This window comes from Salmo salar, chromosome 19 (genome assembly GCF_965601325.2).
Source record: "Salmo salar chromosome 19, fSalSal1, whole genome shotgun sequence".
NCBI classification, from domain to species: domain Eukaryota; kingdom Metazoa; phylum Chordata; class Actinopteri; order Salmoniformes; family Salmonidae; genus Salmo; species Salmo salar.
This window is the reverse complement of record NC_138309.1, coordinates 36,650,374-36,669,172: the sequence shown is the minus strand read 5'-3', so window position 1 is coordinate 36,669,172 and position 18,799 is coordinate 36,650,374. Positions and strand designations below refer to the sequence as shown.

Here is an 18,799-nt window from a genome sequence, read left to right as displayed (position 1 = left end):
CTGTAATGACTGTATAACTATGATGACTATATAACTATAACAGCTATAATAACTATATAACTATAATGACTATAATAACAATAATGACTATAAAACTATAATGACTATAAAACTATAATGACTATAAAACTATAATGACTATAAAACTATAATGACTATAAAACTATAATGACTATATAACAATAATGACTATATAGCTAAATAACAATAATGACTATATAGCTAAATAACTATAATGACTATATAACTATAATGACTATAATGACTATAATAACTATATAACTATATAACTATAATGACTATATAACTATATAACTATCATGACTATAACTATAATGAATATAAAACTATATAACTACAATAACTATAATGACTATAATAACTATAATGAATATATAACTACATAACTATAATAATGGAATAACTATAATGACCATATAACAATATAACTATAATGACTATAAAACTATAATAACTATGACTATATGACTATAATGACTATAATAACTATAATGACTACATAACTATAATGACAATAATGACTAACTATAACGACTATATCGACTATAGTGACTATATCGACTATATCGACTATATAACTATAATGATGACTATAATGACTATTTAACTATAATGACGACTATAATGACTATTTAACTATAATGACTATAATGACTATAACTATAATAACTATATGACTATATGACTATAATGACTACATAACTATAATGACAATAATGACTTTAACTATAACGACTATATCGACTATAGTGACTATAGACTATATCGACTATAGTGACTATAATGTCTATATAACTATAATGACTATATAACTATAATGAATATATAACTATAATGAATATATAACTATAATGAATATAATGACTATACAACTATAATGATGACTATAATGACTATATAACTATAATGACGACTATAACTGTAATGACTATATAACTATAATGACTATAACTATAATGACTATATAACTATAACGACTATATAACTATAATGACTATATAACTATATAACTATAAAACTATATAACTACAATAACTATAATGACTATAACTATAATGACTATATAACTATAATGAATATAATGACTATATAACTATAATGATGACTATAATGACTATATAACTATAATGACGACCATAACTGTAATGACTATAACTATAATAACTATAATGACTATATAACTATAATGACTATATAACTATAATGACTATATAACTATAATGACTATATAACTATAATGACTATATAACTATATAACTATAATGACTATAAAACTATATAACTACAATAACTGTAATGACTATAACTATAATGACTATATAACTATAATGAATATATAACTATAATGAATATAATGACTATATAACTATAATGATGACTATAACTGTAATGACTATAACTATAATAACTATAATGACTATATAACTATAATGACTATATAACTATATAACTATAAAACTATATAACTACAATAACTATAATGACTATATAACTATAATGACTATAAAACAATATAACTACAATAACTATAATGACTATATAACTATAATGACTATAACTATAATGACTATAAAACTATAATGACTATAAAACTATAATGACTATATAACTATGACTATAATGACAATAATGACAATAATGACTATAATGACAATAATGACTATAATGACTATAATGACTATAATGACTATACAACTATAACCGCTATAATAACTATATAACTATAGTGACTATAATAACAATAATGACTATATAACTATATAGCTAAATAACTATAATAACTATAATGACTATATAACTATAATGACTATATAGCTAAATAACTATAATGACTATATAGCTAAATAACTATAATAACTATAATGACTATATAACTATAATGACTATAACTATAATGACTTTATAACTATAACTACAATAACTATAACTACAATAACTATAACTACAATAACTATAATGACTATAAAACTATAATGACTATAAAACTATATAACTACAATAACTATAATAACTATGTAACTATAATGACTATATAACTATAATGACTATATAACTATAATGACTATATAACTATAAAACTATAATGACTATAAAACTATAATGACTATATAACTATAATGACTATATAACTATAATGACAATAATGACTATAATGACTATACAACTATAACCGCTATAATAACTATATAACTATAGTGACTATAATAACAATAATGACTATATAACTATAATGACTATATAGCTAAATAACTATAATAACTATAATGACTATATAACTGTAATGACTATATAGCTAAATAACTATAATGACTATATAACTATAATGACTATAACTATAATGACTATAACTATAATGACTATAACTATAATGATTATAATAACTATAATAACTATAATGAATATATAACTACATAACTATAATAATGGAATAACTATAATGACTATATTGACTACATAACTATAATGACTATATTGACTACATAACTATAATGACAATAATGAATATAACTATAATGACAATAATGACTGACTATGACGACTATAACGACTATACTAATTATAATGACAATATAACTATAGCGACTATAATGACTATAATGACTATATAACTATATGACTATAATGACAATAATGACTATAATGACTATAATAACTTTAATGAATATATAACTATAATGACTATAATGACTATAATGACTACATAACTATAATGACAATATTGAATATATAACTAATGACTATAATGACTACATAACTATAACGACTATAATGACTATATAACTATAATGACTATAATAACTATAATGAATATATAACTATATAACTATAATGACTATATTGACTACATAACTATAATGACAATATTGAATATATAACTAATGACTATAATGACTACATAACTATAATGACTATATTGACTACATAACTATAATGACAATAATGACTATAACTATAATAACTATAACGACTATAACAACTATGTAACTATAATGACTAATAACTATACTAACTATACTAATTATAATGACAACATAACTATAATGACTATAATGACTCTAATGACTCTAATGACTCTAGTGACTTTAATGACAATAGTGACAATAGCAACAATAGTGACAATAGTGACTATACTAACACTAATGACTCTATGACTCTAATGACTCTATGACTCTATAACTATAGTGACTATAATGACTATATAACTATAGTGACTAATGACTCTAATGACTAACTCTAATGACTATAGTGACTATACTGACTATATGACGACTATATAACTATAATGACTATAATGACTATAAAAACTATAAATGACTATACTGACTGTAATGTCTATATGACTGTAATGACTAATGACTGTAATGTATATATGACTATAATGACTATTATAACTATACTGACTATATAACTATACTGACTATATAACTATACTGACTATATAACTATATAACTATAAAACTATATAACTACAATAACTATAATGACTATATAACTATAATGACTATAAAACTATATAACTACAATAACTATAATGACTATATAACTATAATGACTATAACTATAATGACTATAACTATAATGACTATAAAACTATAATGACTATATAACTATGACTATAATGACAATAATGACTATAATGACTATAATGACTATAATGACTATAATGACTATAATGACTATACAACTATAACCGCTATAATAACTATATAACTATAGTGACTATAATAACAATAATGACTATAATGACTATATAACTATAATGACTATATAGCTAAATAACTATAATAACTATAATGACTATATAACTATAATGACTATATAGCTAAATAACTATAATGACTATATAGCTAAATAACTATGATAACTATAATGACTATATAACTATAATGACTATAACTATAATGACTATAACTATAATGACTTTATAACTATAACTACAATAACTATAACTACAATAACTATAATGACTATAAAACTATAATGACTATAAAACTATATAACTACAATAACTATAATAACTATGTAACTATAATGACTATATAACTATAATGACTATATAACTATATAACTATAAAACTATAATGACTATAAAACTATAATGACTATAAAACTATAATGACTATATAACTATAATGACTATATAACTATAATGACAATAATGACTATAATGACTATACAACTATAACCGCTATAATAACTATATAACTATAGTGACTATAATAACAATAATGACTATATAACTATAATGACTATATAGCTAAATAACTATAATAACTATAATGACTATATAACTGTAATGACTATATAGCTAAATAACTATAATGACTATATAACTATAATGACTATAACTATAATGACTATAACTATAATGACTATAAAACTATAATGACTATATAACTATAATGATTATAATAACTATAATAACTATAATGAATATATAACTACATAACTATAATAATGGAATAACTATAATGACTATATTGACTACATAACTATAATGACTATATTGACTACATAACTATAATGACAATAATGAATATAACTATAATGACAATAATGACTGACTATGACGACTATAACGACTATACTAATTATAATGACAATATAACTATAGCGACTATAATGACTATAATGACTATATAACTATATGACTATAATGACTATAATGACTATAATGACTATAATAACTTTAATGAATATATAACTATATAACTATAATGACTATAATGACTATATTGACTACATAACTATAATGACAATATTGAATATATAACTAATGACTATAATGACTACATAACTATAACGACTATAATGACTATATAACTATAATGACTATAATAACTATAATGAATATATAACTATATAACTATAATGACTATAATGACTATATTGACTACATAACTATAATGACAATATTGAATATATAACTAATGACTATAATGACTACATAACTATTATGACTATATTGACTACATAACTATAATGACAATAATGACTATAACTATAATAACTATAACGACTATAACAACTATGTAACTATAATGACTAATAACTATACTAACTATACTAATTATAATGACAACATAACTATAATGACTATATAGACTATATAGACTATATTAGAGTCACTATATAACTATAGTGACTCTAATGACTATATAACTCTAATGACTATATAACTATACTGACTATACTGACTATAATGACTATACTGACTATAATGACTATACTGACTATAATGACTATAATGACTATACTGACTATATTGACTATAATGACTGTATAACTATGATGACTATATAACTATAATGACTATAAATGACTATACTGACTGTAATGACTATAATGACTATACTGACTGTAATGACTATAATGACTATACTGACTGTAATGACTATAATGACTGTAATGACTATAATGACTGTAATGTCTATATAACTACAATGACTGTAATGTCTATATAGAATATAATGACTATAATGACTATAATGACTATAATGACTATAATGACTATAATGACTATATAACTATATGACTATATGACTATATGACTATATGACTATATTGACTGACTACAATGACTATACTAACTATACTAACTATATGACTATAATGACTCTAATGACTCTAATGACTCTAGTGACTTTAGTGACAATAGTGACAATAGCAACAATAGTGACAATAGTGACTATAATGACTATACTAACACTAATGACTCTATGACTCTAATGACTCTATGACTCTATAACTATAGTGACTATAATGACTATATAACTATAGTGACTAATGACTCTAATGACTAACTCTAATGACTATAGTGACTATACTGACTATACTGACTATATGACGACTATATAACTATAATGACTATAATGACTATAAAAACTATAAATGACTATACTGACTGTAATGTCTATATGACTGTAATGACTAATGACTGTAATGTATATATGACTATAATGACTATTATAACTATACTGACTATATAACTATACTGACTATATAACTATACTGACTATATAACTATACTGACTATATAACTATATAACTATAATGACTATAAAACTATATAACTACAATAACTATAATGACTATATAACTATAATGACTATAAAACTATATAACTACAATAACTATAATGACTATATAACTATAATGACTATAACTATAATGACTATAACTATAATGACTATAAAACTATAATGACTATATAACTATGACTATAATGACAATAATGACAATAATGACTATAATGACTATAATGACTATAATGACTATAATGACTATAATGACTATACAACTATAACCGCTATAATAACTATATAACTATAGTGACTATAATAACAATAATGACTATAATGACTATATAACTATAATGACTATATAGCTAAATAACTATAATAACTATAATGACTATATAACTATAATGACTATATAGCTAAATAACTATAATGACTATATAGCTAAATAACTATGATAACTATAATGACTATATAACTATAATGACTATAACTATAATGACTATAACTATAATGACTTTATAACTATAACTACAATAACTATAACTACAATAACTATAATGACTATAAAACTATAATGACTATAAAACTATATAACTACAATAACTATAATAACTATGTAACTATAATGACTATATAACTATAATGACTATATAACTATATAACTATAATGACTATATAACTATAAAACTATAATGACTATAAAACTATAATGACTATATAACTATAATGACTATATAACTATAATGACAATAATGACTATAATGACTATACAACTATAACCGCTATAATAACTATATAACTATAGTGACTATAATAACAATAATGACTATATAACTATAATGACTATATAGCTAAATAACTATAATAACTATAATGACTATATAACTGTAATGACTATATAGCTAAATAACTATAATGACTATATAACTATAATGACTATAACTATAATGACTATAACTATAATGACTATAAAACTATAATGACTATATAACTATAATGATTATAATAACTATAATAACTATAATGAATATATAACTACATAACTATAATAATGGAATAACTATAATGACTATATTGACTACATAACTATAATGACTATATTGACTACATAACTATAATGACAATAATGAATATAACTATAATGACAATAATGACTGACTATGACGACTATAACGACTATACTAATTATAATGACAATATAACTATAGCGACTATAATGACTATAATGACTATATAACTATATGACTATAATGACTATAATGACTATAATGACTATAATAACTTTAATGAATATATAACTATATAACTATAATGACTATAATGACTATATTGACTACATAACTATAATGACAATATTGAATATATAACTAATGACTATAATGACTACATAACTATAACGACTATAATGACTATATAACTATAATGACTATAATAACTATAATGAATATATAACTATATAACTATAATGACTATAATGACTATATTGACTACATAACTATAATGACAATATTGAATATATAACTAATGACTATAATGACTACATAACTATAATGACTATATTGACTACATAACTATAATGACAATAATGACTATAACTATAATAACTATAACGACTATAACAACTATGTAACTATAATGACTAATAACTATACTAACTATACTAATTATAATGACAACATAACTATAATGACTATATAGACTATATAGACTATATTAGAGTCACTATATAACTATAGTGACTCTAATGACTATATAACTCTAATGACTATATAACTATACTGACTATACTGACTATAATGACTATACTGACTATAATGACTATACTGACTATAATGACTATACTGACTATAATGACTATAATGACTATACTGACTATATTGACTATAATGACTGTAATGACTGTATAACTATGATGACTATATAACTATAATGACTATAAATGACTATACTGACTGTAATGACTATAATGACTATACTGACTGTAATGACTATAATGACTGTAATGACTATAATGACTGTAATGTCTATATAACTACAATGACTGTAATGTCTATATAGACTATAATGACTATAATGACTATAATGACTATAATGACTATATAACTATATGACTATATGACTATATGACTATATTGACTGACTACAATGACTATACTAACTATACTAACTATATGACTATAATGACTCTAATGACTCTAGTGACTTTAGTGACAATAGCAACAATAGTGACAATAGTGACTATAATGACTATACTAACACTAATGACTCTATGACTCTATGACTCTAATGACTCTATGACTCTATAACTATAGTGACTATAATGACTATATAACTATAGTGACTAATGACTCTAATGACTAACTCTAATGACTATAGTGACTATACTGACTATACTGACTATATGACGACTATATAACTATAATGACTATAATGACTATAAAAACTATAAATGACTATACTGACTGTAATGTCTATATGACTGTAATGACTAATGACTGTAATGTATATATGACTATAATGACTATTATAACTATACTGACTATATAACTATACTGACTATATAACTATACTGACTATATAACTATACTGACTATATAACTATACTGACTATATAACTATACTGACTATACTGACTATATAACTATTATGACATAACTATAATGACAATAATGACTATAACTATAATAACTATAATGACTATAATGACTATAACTATAATAACTATAACGACTATGTAACTATAATGACTATAATGACAATATGACTACTAAACATAGACAGGGCTCTAACTCCTCTAGCTCCACAATGAAATAGGGTGCAGGCCAGGCAGCAGGCTGTTAGCCAGCCTGCCAGCTTAGTGGAGTCTGCCACTAGCACAGTCAGCGTAGTCAGCTCAGCTTTCCCCATTGAGACCGTGTCTGTGCCTTGATCTAGGTTGGGAAAAATTAAAAATTGCGGTGTTCGCTTTAGCAATCTCACTAGTATAAAGACCTCCTCCATTCCTGCCATTATTGAAAGAGATTGTGATACCTCACATCTCAAAATTGGGTTACTTAATGTTAGATCCCTCACTTCCAAGGCAGTTATAGTCAATGAACTAATCACTGATAATAATCTTGATGTGATTGGCCTGACTGAAACATGGCTTAAGCCTGATGAATTTACTGTGTTAAATGAGGCCTCACCCCCTGGTTACACTAGTGACCATACCCCCCGTGCATCCGGCAAAGGCGGAGGTGTTGCTAACATTTACGATAGCAAATTTCAATTTACAAAAAAAAAAAACAATGACGTTTTCGTCTTTTGAGCTTCTAGTCATGAAATCTATGCAGCCTACTCACTCACTTTTTATAGCTACTGTTTACAGGCCTCCTGGGCCATATGCAGTGTTCCTCACTGAGTTCCCTGAATTCCTATCGGATCTTGTAGTCATAGCAGATAATATTCTAATTTTTGGTGACTTTAACATTCACATGGAAAAGTCCACAGACCCACTCCAAAAGGCTTTCGGAGCCATCATCGACTCAGTGGGTTTTGTCCAACATGTCTCTGGACCTACTCACTGCCACAGTCATACTCTGGACCTGGTTTTGTCCCATGGAATACATTTTGTGGATCTTAATGTTTTTCCTCATAATCCTGGACTATCGGACCACCATTTTATTACGTTTGCAATCGCAACAAATAATAAGAATAAGAAACTAGCTCCCTGGTATACAGAAAATACACGAGCTCTGAAGCAAGCTTCCAGAAAATTGGAACGGAAATGGCGCCACACCAAACTGGAAGTCTTCCGACTAGCTTGGAAAGACAGTACCGTGCAGTATCGAAGAGCCCTCACTGCTGCTCGATCATCCTATTTTTCCAACTTAATTGAGGAAAATAAGAACAATCCGAAATTTCTTTTTGATACTGTCACAAAGCTAACTAAAAAGCAGCCTTCGCAAATGGAGGATGGCTTTCACTTCAGCAGTAATAAATTTATGAACTTCTTTGAGGAAAAGATCATGATCATTAGAAAGCAAATTACAGACTCCTCTTTAAATCTGGGTATTCCTCCAAAGCTCCATTGTCCTGAGTCTACACAACTCTGCCAGGACCTAGGATCAAGGGAGATACTAAAGTGTTTTAGTACTATATCTCTTGACACAATGATGAAAATAATCATGGCCTCCAAACCCTCAAGCTGCATACTGGACCCTATTCCAACTAAACTACTGAAAGAGCTGCTTCCTGTGCTTGGCCCTCCTATGTTGAACATAATAAACGGCTCTCTATCCACCGGATGTGTACCAAGCTCACTAAAAGTGGCAGTAATAAAGCCTCTCTTGAAAAAGCCAAATCTTGATCCAGAAATTATAAAAAACTATCGGCCTATATCGAATCTTCCATTCCTCTCAAAATTTTTAGAAAAAGCTGTTGCACAGCAACTCACTGCCTTCCTGAAGACAAACAATGTATACGAAACGCTTCAGTCTGGTTTTAGACCCCATCATAGCACTGAGACTGCACTTGTGAAGGTGGTAAATGACCTTTTAATGACGTCAGACCGAGGCTCTGCATCTGTCCTCGTGCTCCTAGATCTTAGTGCCGCTTTTGATACCATCGATCACCACATTCTTTTGGAGAGATTGGAAACCCAAATTGGTCTACATGGACAAGATCTGGCCTGGTTTAGATCCTATCTGTCGGAAAGATATCAGTTTGTCTCTGTGAATGGTTTGTCCTCTGACAAATCAATTGTAAATTTCGGTGTTCCTCAAGGTTCCGTTTTAGGACCACTATTGTTTTCACTATATATTTTACCTCTTGGGGATGTCATTCGAAAACATAATGTTAAATTTCACTGCTATGCGGACGACACACAGCTGTACATTTCAATGAAACATGGTGAAGCCCCAAAATTGCCCTCGCTAGAAGCCTGTGTTTCAGACATAAAGAAGTGGATGGCTGTAAACTTTCTACTTTTAAACTCGGACAAAACAGAGAAGCTTGTTCTAGGTCCCAAGAAACAAAGAGATCTTCTGTTGAATCTGACAATTAATCTGGATGGTTGTACAGTCGTCTCAAATAAAACTGTGAAGGACCTCGGCGTTACTCTGGACCCTGATCTCTCTTTTGAAGAACATATCAAGACTGTTTCAAGGACAGCTTTTTTCCATCTACGTAACATTGCAAAAATCAGAAACTTTCTGTCCAAAAATGACGCAGAAAAATTTATCCACGCTTTTGTTACTTCTAGGCTGGACTACTGCAATGCTCTACTTTCCGGCTACCCGGATAAAGCACTAAATCAACTTCAGTTAGTGCTAAATACGGCTGCTAGAATCCTGACTAGAACCAAAAAATGTGATCATATTACTCCAGTGCTAGCCTCCCTACACTGGCTTCCTGTTAAGGCAAGGGCTGATTTCAAGGTTTTACTGCTAACCTACAAAGCATTACATGGGCTTGCTCCTACCCATCTTTCCGATTTGGTCCTGCCGTACATACCTACACGTACGCTACGGTCACAAGACGCAGGCCTCGTAATTGTCCCTAGAATTTCTAAGCAAACGGCTGGAGGTAGGGCTTTCTCCTATAGAGCTCCATTTTTATGGAATGGTCTGCCTACCAATGTGAGAGACGCAGACTCAGTCTCAACCTTTAAGTCTTTACTGAAGACTTATCTCTTCAGTAGGTCCTATGATTAAGTATAGTCTGGCCCAGGAGTGTGAAGGTGAACGGAAAGGCTGGAGCAACGAACCGCCCTTGCTGTCTCTGCCTTGCCGGTTCCCCTCTTTCCACTGGGATTCTCTGCCTCTAACCCTTTTACAGGGACTGAGTCACTGGCTTACTGGTGTTCTTCCATGCCGTCCATGGGAGGGGTGCGTCACTTGAGTGGGTTGAGTCACTGACGTGGTCTTCCTGTCTGGGTTGGCGCCCCCCCTTGGGTTGTGCCATGGCGGAGATCGCTGTGGGCTATACTCGGCCTTGTCTTAGGACGGTAAGTTGGTGGTTGGAGACATCCCTCTAGTGGTGTGGGGGCTGTGCTTTGGCAAAGTGGGTGGGGTTATATCCTGCCTGTTTGGCCCTGTCCGGGGGTATCATCGGATGGGGCCACAGTGTCTTCTGATCCCTCCTGTCTCAGCCTCCAGTATTTATGCTGCAGTAGTTTATGTGTCGGGGGGCTAGGGTCAGTCTGTTACATCTGGAGTATTTCTCTTGTCTTATCCTGTGTGAATTTAAATATGCTCTCTCTAATTCTCTATTTCTCTCTTTCTGTCTTTCTCTCGGAGGACCTGAGCCCTAGGACCATGCCTCAGGACTACCTGGTATGATGACTCCTTGCTGTCCCCAGTCCACCTGGCCGTGCTGCTGCTCCAGTTTCAACTGTTCTGTCTATGGAACCCTGACCTGTTCACCGGACGTGCTTGTTGCACCCTCGACAACTACTATGATTATTATTATTTGACCATGCTGGTCATTTATGAACATTTTAACATTTTAACATTTTAACATCTTGACCATGTTCTGTTATAATATCCACCCTGCACAGCCAGAAGAGGACTGGCCACCCCTCATAGCCTGGTTCCTCTCTAGGTTTCTTCCTAGGTTTTTGGCCTTTCTAGGGAGTTTTTCCTAGGGAGTTTTTCCTAGCCACCGTGATTAATTCACATGCTTTGCTTGCTGTTTGGGGTTTTAGGCTGGGTTTCTGTACAGCACTTTGAGATATCAGCTGATGTACGAAGGGCTATATAAAAATTAATTTGATTTGAATTTGACTATAACGACTATAACGACTATATAACTATAATAACTATAATGAATATATAACTATATAACTATAATGACTATAATGACTACATAACTATAATGACTATATTGACTACATAACTATAATGACTATAACGACTATGTAACTATAATAACTATAATAACTATACTAATTATAATGACTATAAAACTATAATGACTATAATGACTACATAACTATAATGACTACATAACTATAATGACAATATAACTATATTGACTATAACAGCTATAATAACTATAGTGACTATAATGACTATAATAACAATAATGACTATAAAACTATAATGACTATAATAACTATATAGCTAAATAACTATAATGACTATATAGCTAAATAACTATAATGACTATATAGCTAAATAACTATAATGACTATATAACTATAATGACTATATAACTACAATAACTATATAACTGAAATAACTACATAACTATAATAACTACATAACTATAATAATGGAATAACTATATAACAATATAACTATAATGACTATAAAACTGTAATGACTATGATGACTATAATAACTATAATGAATATATAACTATAATGACTATAATAACTATAATGAATATATAACTATAATGACTATAATAACTATAATGACTATATAACTATAATGACTATATAACTATAATGAATATATAACTATAATGACTATATTGACTACATAACTATAATGACTATATTGACTACATAACTATGACGACTATGACGACTATGACGACTATGACGACTATGACGACTATACTAATTATAATGACAATATAACTATAGTGACTATAATGACTATAATGACTTTATAACTATAATGACTATATTGACTATATTGACTACATAACTATAATGACAATATTGAATATATAACTATAATGACTATATTGACTACATAACTATAATGACAATGACTATAATGACTATGACTGTAATGACTATAACGACTATATAACTATAATGAATATATAACTATATAACTATAATGACTATAATGACTATATTGACAATAATGACTATATAACTATAATGACAATAATGATTGTATAACTATAATGACTGTATAACTATAATGACTATATAACTATAATGACTATAATGAATATATAACTATAATGACTATATTGACTACATAGCTATAATGACTATATTGACTACATAACTATGACGACTATGACGACTATGACGACTATACTAATTATAATGACAATATAACTATAGTGACTATAATGACTTTATAACTATAATGACTATATAACTATAATGACAATATTGAATATATAACTATAATGACTATATTGACTACATAACTATAATGACAATGACTATAATGACTATGACTGTAATGACTATAACGACTATATAACTATATAACTATAATGAATATATAACTATATAACTACAATGACTATAATGACTATATTGACAATAATGACTATATAACTATAATGACAATAATGACTGTATAACTATAATGACTATAATGACAATAATGACTGTATAACTATAATGACTATATAACTATAATGACTATAATGAATATATAACTATAATGACTATATTGACTACATAGCTATAATGACTATATTGACTACATAACTATAACGACTATAACGACTATAACGACTATATTGACTACATAACTATAATGACTACATAACTATAATGACTATATTGACTACATAACTATAATGACGACTATAACGACAATAACGACTAGACTATAACGACTAGACTATAACGACTAGACTATAACGACATAATGAATATATAAATATATAAATATAATGACTAATGAATATATAACTATATAACTATAATGACTAATGACTATATTGACAACATAACTATAATGACTATATTGACTACATAACTATAACGACTACATAACTATAATGACTACATAACTATAATGACTACATAACTATAATGACTACATAACTATAATGACTACATAACTATAATGACTACATAACTATAATGACTACATAACTATAATGAAAATATAACTATATTGACTATAACAGCTATAATAACTATAGTGACTATAATGACTATAATAACAATAATGACTATAATGACTATAATAACAATAATGACTATAAAACTATAATGACTATAATAACTATATAGCTAAATAACTATAATGACTATATAGCTAAATAACTATAATGACTATATAACTATAATGACTATATAACTATAATGACTATATAACTATAATGAATATATAACTATAATGACTATATAACTATAATGACTATATAACTATAATAACTATAATGAATATATAACTATAATGACTATAATAACTATAATGACTATATAACTATAATGACTATATAACTATAATGAATATATAACTATAATGACTATATTGACTACATAACTATAATGACTATATTGACTACATAACTATGACAACTATGACGACTATGACGACTATGACGACTATGACGACTATGACGACTATGACGACTATGACGACTATACTAATTATAATGACAATATAACTATACTGACTATAATGACTATAATGACTTTATAACTATAATGACTATATTGACTATATTGACTACATAACTATAATGACAATATTGAATATATAACTATAATGACTATATTGACTACATAACTATAATGACAATGACTATAATGACTATGACTGTAATGACTATAACGACTATATAACTATATAACTATAATGAATATATAACTATATAACTATAATGACTATAATGACTATATTGACAATAATGACTATATAACTATAATGACAATAATGACTGTATAACTATAATGACTATAATGACAATAATGACTGTATAACTATAATGACTATATAACTATAATGAATATATAACTATAATGACTATATTGACTACATAGCTATAATGACTATATTGACTACATAACTATGACGACTATGACGACTATGACGACTATGACGACTATACTAATTATAATGACAATATAACTATAGTGACTATAATGACTATAATGACTTTATAACTATAATGACTATATTGACTATATTGACTACATAACTATAATGACAATATTGAATATATAACTATAATGACTATATTGACTACATAACTATAATGACAATGACTATAATGACTATGACTGTAATGACTATAACGACTATATAACTATATAACTATAATGAATATATAACTATATAACTATAATGACTATAATGACTATATTGACAATAATGACTATATAACTATAATGACAATAATGACTATATAACTATAATGACAATAATGACTGTATAACTATAATGACTATATAACTATAATGACTATATAACTATAATGACTATATTGACTACATAGCTATAATGACTATATTGACTACATAACTATAACGACTATAACGACTATATTGACTACATAACTATAATGACTACATAACTATAATGACTATATTACTATACTGACTATAATGAATATATAACTATATAACTATAATGACTATATTGACAATAATGACTATATAACTATAATGACAATAATGACTGTATAACTATAATGACTATAATGACAATAATGACTGTATAACTATAATGACTATAATGAATATATAACTATATTGACTATATTGACTACATAGCTATAATGACTATATTGACTACATAACTATAACGACTATAACGACTATATTGACTACATAACTATAATGACTACATAACTATAATGACTATATTGACTACATAACTATAATGACGACTATAACGACAATAACGACTAGACTATAACGACTAGACTATAACGACTAGACTATAACGACTAGACTATAACGACATAATGAATATATAACTATATAAATATAATGACTAATGAATATATAACTATATAACTATAATGACTAATGACTATATTGACAACATAACTATAATGACTATATTGACTACATAACTATAATGACTATATTGACTACATAACTATAATGACTATATTGACTACATAACTATAATGACTATATTGACTACATAACCATAATGAAAATAATGACTATAACTATAATGACTAATGACTCATTAGGGACTATATAACTATAATGACTATAAAAACTATAAATGACTGTAATGTCTATATAACTATATGACTATAATGACTATAATGGCTATAATGACGATATAACTATATAACTATACTGACTACAAAACTATAATGACTATATAACTATAATGACTATATAACTACTATAATGACTATATAACGACTATAATGACTATATAACGACGATATAACTATAATGACTATATAACTATAATGACTATATGACTATAATGACTATAAAAACTATAAATAACTATACTGACTATACTGACTATATAACTATAATGACTGTAATGTCTATATGGCTATAATGGCTATAATGACTATGACTATTATGACTATAATGACGATATGACTATTATGACTATAATGACGATATAACTATAATGACTATATAACTATACTGACTATAATGACAATACTGACTATAATGACATAACTATAATGACATAACTATAATGACTATAACTATAATAACTATAATGACTATAACTATAATAACTATAACGACTATGTGACTATAATGACAATGTGACTATAACGACTATAACGACTATAACAACTATAACTATAATGACTATAATGACTACATAGCTATAATGACTATATTGACTATGACGACTATGTAACTATAATGACTATAATGACTATAAAAACTATAAAAACTAGAAAAACTATAATGAATATATAACTATATTTACTACATATAATGATTATAACGACTATAATGACAATATAACTATAATGACTATATTGACTATAATGACTATAACAGCTATAGTGACTATAATAACTATAATGACTATATAGCTAAATAACTATAATGACTATATAACTATAATGACTATATAACTACAATAACTATAATAACTATATAACTGAAATAACTATATAACTGAAATAACTATAATAACTATATAACTGAACTATATAACTATAATAACTACTTAACTATAATAATGGAATAACTATATAACAATATAACTATAATGTCTATAAAACTGTAATGACTATGATGACTATAATAACTACAATGAATATATAACTATAATGACTATAATGAATATATAACTATAATGACTATAATAACTATAATGAATATATAACTACAATGACTATAATAACTATGAATATATAACTATAATGACTATAATAACTATAATAACTATAATGAATATATAACTATAATGACTATAATGACTATATTGACTACATAACTATAATGACTATAATGACTATGACGACTACATAACTATGACGACTATGACGACTATGACGACTATGACGACTATATAACTATAGTGACTATAATGACTTTATAACTATAATGAATATATAACTATAATGACTATAATAACTATAATGAATATATAACTATAATGACTATAATGACTATATTGACTACATAACTATAATGACTATAATGACTATGACGACTACATAACTATGACGACTATGACGACTACATAACTATGACGACTATGACGACTATGACGACTATGACGACTATGACGACAATATAACTATGACGACTATGACTTTATAACTATAATGACTATATAACTATAATATCTACATATAATGATTATAACGACTATAATGACAATATAACTATATTGACTATATTGACTATAATGACTATAACAGCTATAGTGACTATAATGACTATATAGCTAAATAACTATATAGCTAAATAACTATAATGACTATATAACTATAATGACTATATAACTATAATAACTATATAACTGAAATAACTATAATAACTATATAACTGAAATAACTATATAACTGAAATAACTATATAACTGAAATAACTATATAACTATAATAATGGAATAACTATATAACAATATAAATATAATGACTATAAAACTGTAATGACTATAATGAAT

General features: G+C 26.6%; 1 protein-coding gene across 2 annotated transcripts in view; it reads right to left on the bottom strand.

The window, feature by feature from the left end:
• The window catches only part of nid1a (nidogen 1a), a 120,352-nt gene that overhangs the window by 75,597 nt on the left and 25,956 nt on the right, over positions 1-18,799 (bottom strand). The window lies entirely within an intron of this gene.